Source organism: Mixophyes fleayi, chromosome 4, assembly GCF_038048845.1.
Source record: "Mixophyes fleayi isolate aMixFle1 chromosome 4, aMixFle1.hap1, whole genome shotgun sequence".
Classification (NCBI taxonomy): Eukaryota; Metazoa; Chordata; class Amphibia; order Anura; family Limnodynastidae; genus Mixophyes; species Mixophyes fleayi.
The window spans coordinates 52,940,857-52,950,006 of NC_134405.1; the positions used below are offsets into that span (position 1 = coordinate 52,940,857).

Sequence of the window (9,150 nt, forward strand, 5' to 3'; positions counted from 1 at the left end):
CCCATACAAAGATAAAAACACAATAAAAATTTAGAGGAACTCAAAAACCCTTACACATAAATTCAATAATGATGAGAGAAAATTGAATAAAGTTTTAAACTCAAAACTAATTTATTCATAAAATAACAATATGAATATAGGGGAGATTCAATTGCTGGCGATGTGGCACACGGACATTGCGCTGAGCACATTGCTGGTGATGTGGCACACGGACATTGCACTGCGCACATTGCTGGCGATGTGGCACACGGACATTGCGCTGAGCACATTGCTGGCGATGTTGCACACGGACATTGCACTGCGCACATTGCTAGCGATGTGGCACACGGACATTGCGCTGAGCACATTGCTGGCGATGTGGCACACGGACATTGCACTGCGCACATTGCTGGCGATGTGGCACACGGACATTTCGCTGAGCACATTGCTGGCGATGTGGCACACGGACATTGCACGCGCACATTGCTGGCGATGTGGCACACGGACATTGTGCTGAGCACATTGATGACGATTACAGTTGGAATCTCTGCTGCGAGGTGTCCCGTAGACTTTCCTATATATGTAAAATTATGTTTTATTATAATGTATGTATTATATAAAAATTAAAAGGTCTTTAAAAACCCTTAAAACACACACACACATATATATATATATATATATATATATATATATATATATATATATATATATATATATGTTTCAGGGTTTTTGAGCGCCTCTTAATTTTTAGCATGCGATATATAAGACATACATTATAATGGCAAATGTGTATTATTATAAGGGCAGTTGTGCCCTTATATTAATGTTGCCTGTAATAGATTGCATTAGGCCATGTTAATTTTCAGAGTGGGGGGGCGGCAGGGTGTTTGCCAAATTTCAGAAAAAAGTATAAAAAAAATTATAAATCAAGAATAATCTACATTTGAAAATCTTCCCGTTTTTCACTTCTGATAAACTATAGTTTTGACATAATAATAATACTAATTGTTGTTGGATGAAGTTATTAATAGTTTAGGGAACTATAAAATGTTAAAAGAAATGTAATGTTTTAGATGAATGAATAGATGTGTGTATTCCATGTGTGTAAATTGATGCCAGATACCTTTAGCAGGACAGAGCTATAACAGGATGTAAAGGACAACATCTGGATTTAAGATTCCGAACTGTTTGCAAAATATGTTAAATATCTTTATTCTTTACTACATGTCATCTGTTGTATATTATTACAAAGAGGTTTTGTTGGATTAATGTATACTACGTGAGGCTCCCAAACATGTTTTAGGGGACTTGTCCTTGGACGGGTCCTGAAGAACAGAGAAGGAGGGAGGTTTTCCTTCCATCCCCCACATCCCTCAGCCGTTCTGTGAGTGACTAGTGAGGACGGGCTGCAGAGAACTCAGTCTATTTCCTCCAGTCGGGACATACAGCACCTCTGTGCCAGCACCACTGCCACTATGGAAACTGCTAAACTCCAAGGAGCAACTGTCTGACTCAGGTAAATGTACACATGGGAGTTATATACATATATACAGTGCATGACTGATGCTGGTACATACATACTGCACCCCACCACTGTCTGCCAGATCATACATACATACATACATACATACATACATACATACTGCACCCCATCACTACCTGCCAGAACATACATACATACATACATACATACTGCACCCCACCACTGCCTGCCAGATGATACATACATACTGCACCCCACCACTGCCTGCCAGATCATACATGCATACATACATACATACATACATACATACATACATACATACTGCACCCCACCACTGCCTGCCAGATCATACATACATACTGCACCCCACCAGTGCCTGGCAGATCATACATATATACTGCACCCCACCACTGCCTGCCTGATCATACATACATACTGCACCCCACCACTACCTGCCAGATCATACATACATATTGCCTCCACCACTGTCTGCCAGATCATACATACATATTGCACCCCACCACTGCAAGCCAGATCATACATACATACTGCACCCCAAAACTACCTGCCAGATCATACATACATACTGCATCTCACCGCTGCATGCCAGATCATACATACATGCTGCACCCCACCACTGCCTGCCAGATCATACATACATACTGCACCCCACCACTGCCTGCCAGATCATACATACATACTGCAACCCACCACTGCCTGCCTGATCACACATACATACTGCAACCCACTACTGTCTGCCAGATCATACATACATACTGCACCCCACCACTGCCTGCCAGAACATACATACATACATACATACTGCACCCCACCACTGCCTGCCAGATCATACATACATACATACTGCACCCCACCACTGCCTGCCAGATCATACATACATACTACACCCCACCACTGTCTGCCCGATCATACATACATACTGCACCCCACCAATACCTGCCAGATCATACATACATACTGCACCCCACCACTGTCTGCCCGATCATACATACATACTGCACCCCACCACTGTCTGCCTGTCTGATCTATACATTTATATCTGTAATATAATACTGCTATACTGATCTATACATTTATATCTATAATATAATACTGCTATACTGATCTATACATTTATATCTGATTATAATACTACTATACTGATCTATATATTACTATCTACTGCTATACTGATCTATACATTTATATCTGATATATAATACTGTTATACTGATCTAGACATTTATATCTGTAATATAATACTGCTATACTGATCTATACATTTATATCTGTAATATAATACTGCTATACTGATCTATACATTTATATCTGAATATAATACTGCTATACTGATCTATACATTTATATCTGACTATAATACTGCTATACTGATCTATACATTTATATCTGACTATAATACTGCTATACTGATCTATACATTACTAACTACTGCTATACTGATCTATACATTTATATCTGACTATAATACTGCTATACTGACCTATATATTACTAACTACTGCTATACTGATCTATACATTTATATCTGATATATAATACTGTTATACTGATCTATACATTTATATCTATAATATAATACTGCTATATTGATCTATACATTTATATCTGATTATAATACTACTATACTGTTCTATACATTTATATCTGATTATAATACTACTATACTGATCTATATATTACTAACTACTGCTATACTGATCTATACATTTATATCTGATATATAATACTGTTATACTGATCTATACATTTATATCTGTAATATAATACTGCTATACCGATCTATACATTTATATCTGATATATAATACTGTTATACTGATCTATACATTTATATCTGTAATATAATACTGCTATACTGATCTATACATTTATATCTGACTATAATACTGCTATACTGATCTATACATTTATATCTGTAATATAATACTGATATACTGATCTATACATTTATATCTGTAATATAATACTGATATACTGATCTATACATTTATATCTGTAATATAATACTGCTATAATGATCTATACATTTATATCTGTAATATAATACTGATATACTGATCTATACATTTATATCTGTAATATAATACTGCTATAATGATCTATACATTTATATCTGTAATATAATACTGCTATACTGATCTATACATTTATATCTATAATATAATACTGCTATACTGATCTATACATTTATATCTAATATAATACTGCTATACTGACCTATACATTTATATCTATAATGTAATACTGCTATACTGATATATACATTTATATCTGTAATATAATACTACTATACTGACCTTTATATTACTAACTACTGTTATACTGATCTATACATTTATATCTATAATATAATACTGCTATACTGACCTATACATTTATATCTGATTATAATACTTCTATACTGATCTATACACTTATATCTGATTATAATACTACTATACTGATCTATATATTACTAACTACTGCTATACTGATCTATACATTTATATCTGACAATAATATTGCTATCTGGAAGTATATCTCTATTATAAGCTATATTGCTGTACTGAACTATCCTGTATTATATATACTGTACTGCTATACTGCACTGTTACTAGTAGACATCTATTATAACTAATTTCTGGAATACCACAAAGGGACAGTGAATAAAGATATATGTATAGAGAATGTATTGAGTTAGTATAGGACATAGAAAAGCATCAAAGTGAGTGTAATAAAGTAATGGTGGTGAATGCAGGATTAATTACAATATATGTTCTGTACAAAGGTTTAGCTTTGGTATTGTTATCCTGTATTATTATATTGAGGGATATTATAGATATATGTATAAACTGTAAGTGCAAGGCGTTCTGTGTATATTAGAGATGCTCACTGACCCCCGTGTTTTGGTTTTGGATCTGGATTACCGTCGTATTTCGGTTTTGGTTTTGGTTTTGCAAAACCGCCATTGCGTGTTTTGGTTTTTGTTTTGTTTGGTTTTGTTTTGCTATTTTGTTGGAAAATCAATGTTTTTGGGCATAAAATAACCAAAATTAGTGCTCCACGTAATTGTAAAGCTAATAAATTAGCAAAAAAACAGTTTAATTCCTGGTAGGCCTTCATTAATTCTAAACACAAACCAGATTGTCTTCCTGTCCATCTATGCATATTGGCAATGCAGCCATCGTCTTTGGGTGTATATTACACCCTACACTTATAGTTAAATATGTAAAGAAATGGACAAAGGCAGTTTGGTTTCTGTCTCTATAGGCCCCCCTCCACTTGTAGAAAATACAAAAAAATTCAGCCGTTATAGACTATACAATATTAATTGGAATGGACAAAGGCAGTTTGGGGTCAGTTTGTGTATGACACCCTACCCATAATGAGAAATTGCCAAAACAGCAGCTTTTCAAGATGGTACGTGATATGGAAATGCCCCAAGTCCCTTTCCTCTTTGGGGGTAGATTGCACCCTAGACTTAAATAGAAAGTTTTAAAAAGATGTTATCATCATCATCTGGGCTTCATCCTCACCCTCATCAGTGTGTACATCATAATCACAGACTATCAATTCATCGCCGCTTGAATCCGCCATTAGAGAACAGTCAGTGCTTGGATGTCATTGATGGTAAGGGCCTTCCTCGTGGAAGATGTAGTTCATTTTTATAAACATCATTTTCTCCACATTTTTGGGAAGTAACCATCTACGGCGATTACTGACTAAGTTCCCGGCTGTGCTGAACACTCGTTCAGAGTATACACTGGAGGGTGGGCAGCTTAGGTATTGCAAAGCAAGTTTGTACATGGGTTTCCAAATGGCCTGCTTTTCCTCCCAGTAAGGAAAGGGGCTGTCTGACATTTCCATATCAATTACCTCTTGAAAATAATCCTCCACCATCCTCTGCATGTTTATACTCGTATTGGATGGAGTTATGGGCAAGGTGACACATTTTTTTGAAAAATCCTTCAAACCAGCCCAGGGGGTAAATGTATTAACATGCAGGTTCTCCAACACCCGCGAGTTCAGCGTCTTCGGCGATTAAATTTAAAGCGGCGCTGCCTTGTAAAGGGAAACTTCCCTTTACAAAGCAGCGCCGCTTTAAATTTAATCGCCGAAGACGCTGAACTCGCGGGTATTGAAGAACCTGCATGCTAATACATTTACCCCCAGATGTTAAATTGTTCTGGTCTGCCCCCTGTGTCTTCCCTGCTTCTTTTTGGGAAATGTATCTTTTTACGAGCTGCAGCAGCTTGAGAGAGTGAAGGAGGACACATCGTCAAACTGAGACCCAGTTCAGCAGCCAACTTGCAGAGCAATAGCTCCTTGCAAAAGTTCACATCTCGTTCATTTTGAAGCAAAGACTCAATGTAGGTCTTAAACCTTGGATCAAGCACAGTGGCCAAAACGTACTGATCCAAGTTTTAAGATCTTAATAACTCGAGGATCATTGTGAAGCGAATGAAGTACTTGATCGATAAGGCCAACATACTTTGCGTAATTGCTTGATTTCATCTCCTCCTTCAGTTTCTCAAGCTGCTTTTCCAATAGTCTAATTAAAGTAATGACTTGGCTCTGCACTCACTTCACACGTCACAATGTCAAATGGTTTCAGCTCCTTGCACAACACTGAAAGGATTTCCCACTGTGCAAGACTGAAATACATCCCCCCTCCTTTCCCAATGTCATGGCTTGTGCAATACGCTTGGATGAATTTGCACTGTTCCTCCATCCTCTGCAGCATGTACAGGGTGAAATTCCACCTAGTTACCACCTCCTGCTTAAGTTGGTGGCAGGGCAAGTTAAACTGCTCTTAGAGCTGCTGCAATCTCCTACATGCTGTGGCCGAATGCCTGAAATGGCCTGAAATCTTACGGACCACCGTAAGCATCTCCTGCACCTCACGGTTATTTCGTAGGAAGCTCTGCACCACCAAGTTGATGGTGTGAGCAAAACAGGGAATGTGCTGGAAATCACCCAGCTGTAATGCTCGCACTATATTGTTGGCGTTATCAGAAATGACATGTCCTGGGGAGAGTCCAAGTGGTATAAGCCATGTATCAATCACATCTCTTAGTTTGCGTAACAAATTGTCAGCTGTATGCCTGTTAGTGAAGCCGGTGATACAAAGAGTGGCCTGCCTGTGACAAATTTTACGTAGTTGTGTAAATGCTGCTGCTGTTCCTGCTGGTAAAGGTGAATGACCAACCCAGTGGGCTGTCACAATCATATAGTCTTTGGTTTGCCCACTTCCACTTGTCCACATATCTGTGGTTAAGTGTACAGTGGCCAGAATGGCATTTTTCAGCGCAATCTCTACATTTGTACACACTTTTTGGTATAGTTGTGGAATAGCTTTACGGTAAAAATGTTGTTGCGATGGAATTCTGTAACGCGGACACAAAACCTCAATTAACTGTGAAAAGCCAGCTGTGTTTATTGTGGAGATTGGACGCAGATCTAACACTAACATGGCAGCCATGGCGTCTGTGATTCGCTTGGCGACTGGGTGACTGCTGTCATATTTGCTTCCCCTCGCAAATGATTGTTTCACAGTTAATGAAATGTAGGACTGCTCATTTTCTTGGCCTTCCTCTGGGCTGACGATTCACCCCCAGCAGCAGCAACAGCAGCAGTAGTGGGACTAACGCTTTCTTCAGAGGAATCAATTATAGTGCAGCAGTCATCCAGCCTTAATAAGTGGGATGCCAGGCTAACTCCGAGCGCTACTGAGGATATTGATGAGGATGGTGTGGTGGGTGTATTTTGTAGCCGTCGGGATGTCGGTGAGCGGAGGGTCTTAGCTGATGATGGAGTGCTTGTAATTTTTTTGGAAGAACATTTAGCTTTTCCCAACACTTTGCCATGAGCTCTCATCAAATGGCGTAACATAGACGAGGTTCCAAGATGGTTAAGGTCCCTCCCTCGACTGACTGTGGCTTGACATACACTACAAATGGCTATACAGTAGTTGTCTGGATTGGGGTAGAAATAATTCCACACATAAGAAGTGGATTTTTTAGTTTTATGGCCTGGCATGACAATGACCTTTTTCTTGTCCCGTGCCAGAACTGCTGCCACTGGTGCAGGACTTACTCAAACAACCTCATCCTCATGAACATCCTCATTAGCGCCCTCATCGCCTACACAAATCTCCCCCTCATCTTCTTCTATTTCCATAGTGGCATCCTCAATTTGTGTATCAGCGGCTACACTCGGGCTGTTCAGGCACACATCAGCAGAACTGCTGAAAGGGTCCCTCTTTATGGGTACACTAACAGAATGCTCACGAATAGACATCCCACTGTTGGATGGACTCTCCACAGGGATTGGTGTCATTTGTGATTCAGAGCAAACATTATCCTCTAATGCCTTACTGTTATCTTGCAGCTCGGCTTTGACGCATAACAGTAGTTATGCACCACTTGTAGGATCGGTAACATTTTTGGATCTGCCACTAATAGAGAAAGGTGAAGGCCTCATTCTCTCTTTGCCACTGCGTGTGTAGAATGGCATGTTGGCAATTTTTTTTTTTATCGGCAGCTAACTTTTCCTCAGTTACACTTCTTTTTCGCTTCAACACAGTAATTTTTTTTTGGGGGTGTGTTTTTTTGACTGATTTCAAAAGATTGTGTAGTTAGACATCGCCTTGCCCAGATGACGTACTGGGAACTCTGTTTTATCTATTTTTGTGTTAGTATCTAGATTGAAGATTCCACCAATAGACGTTTACTATTTGAATTTCATCCTTTTTCTGCATTATCAGCCATGCATACTAATATACATATCGATATCCTTTCTTAGAGACAACGCTTTTTAATGTATGTTATTTATCTGAGATATTATATTTTTTTATATGTGTTGCATAAATGATTCATATTGATTTTTTTATATTATTATTTTTATATTGGTTACAATAAATATTACTTGTATTTCAGACAAAGCCCGCCATCCGTCTTCCTTTTTTTTCTTCCTTTATACATTGTTTTTAGCATTATTTACAATTGCATATTTAACCCCCATTGTGTTTGGTTCCCCTGGCGCACCTGATTTTGTACTTATGTGGTTTCTGTTTGCAAGGAGTGGCACCCTTGATTAGGATTGCGACAGGGAACATTTTTGTCCATTTTAAATATATATATATATATATTTCTATTTGGTCTTTGAGTACTCAGGAAACGTTATTTAATCAGTCTAACACCCTGCCTATTGTATCATTCCAGCAAGGACCCACATAAACGATGCCGTCATACAGATGGAGTTAGCACCCAGAAGGTGACGCTGTGGTTCGAGTTAACTCTAAAAATTGTAAGTTTATGGCTTGTGGTAGAGGGTTTCATAGCTGTACATCAGGGATGTCTTTTCTCTGTCTCCACCCCACTGCACACCACACTAACAGTCTCTCCCAATGTCATCCAATCACTGATCACCAAATGACTGACTATCTGGCCATCTGCAGGTGCAGTAAATTGGTTAGTAAGTTTCTACGCTCAGGCGCTCCCTTTTACTAATAGTGTCTGTTACTTTCAGTATAATTGAGACTTGTTAAAGTGCTCAGGAAGTGACAGTTATCTGAAGGTGTCCAGAAAATGTTTGAAATAATTCCCTAAAACCCATCTTAGCTGCAATCAGTGGTTCCTGCCTGGAAGGAAAAATTTACTTAAACTAAACAGTAGGAGCTTGGTTCATA

The 9,150-nt window shown here is 38.5% G+C and overlaps 1 long non-coding RNA gene across 1 annotated transcript; it reads left to right on the forward strand.

The window, feature by feature from the left end:
- Positions 1–1,423: 1,423 nt before the first annotated feature.
- LOC142151420 (uncharacterized) lies at positions 1,424–8,772 on the forward strand. Its single transcript, XR_012691193.1, has 2 exons — positions 1,424–1,495; positions 8,684–8,772. It is a non-coding gene; the product is annotated as an uncharacterized LOC142151420 (long non-coding RNA).
- Positions 8,773–9,150: the final 378 nt, after the last annotated feature.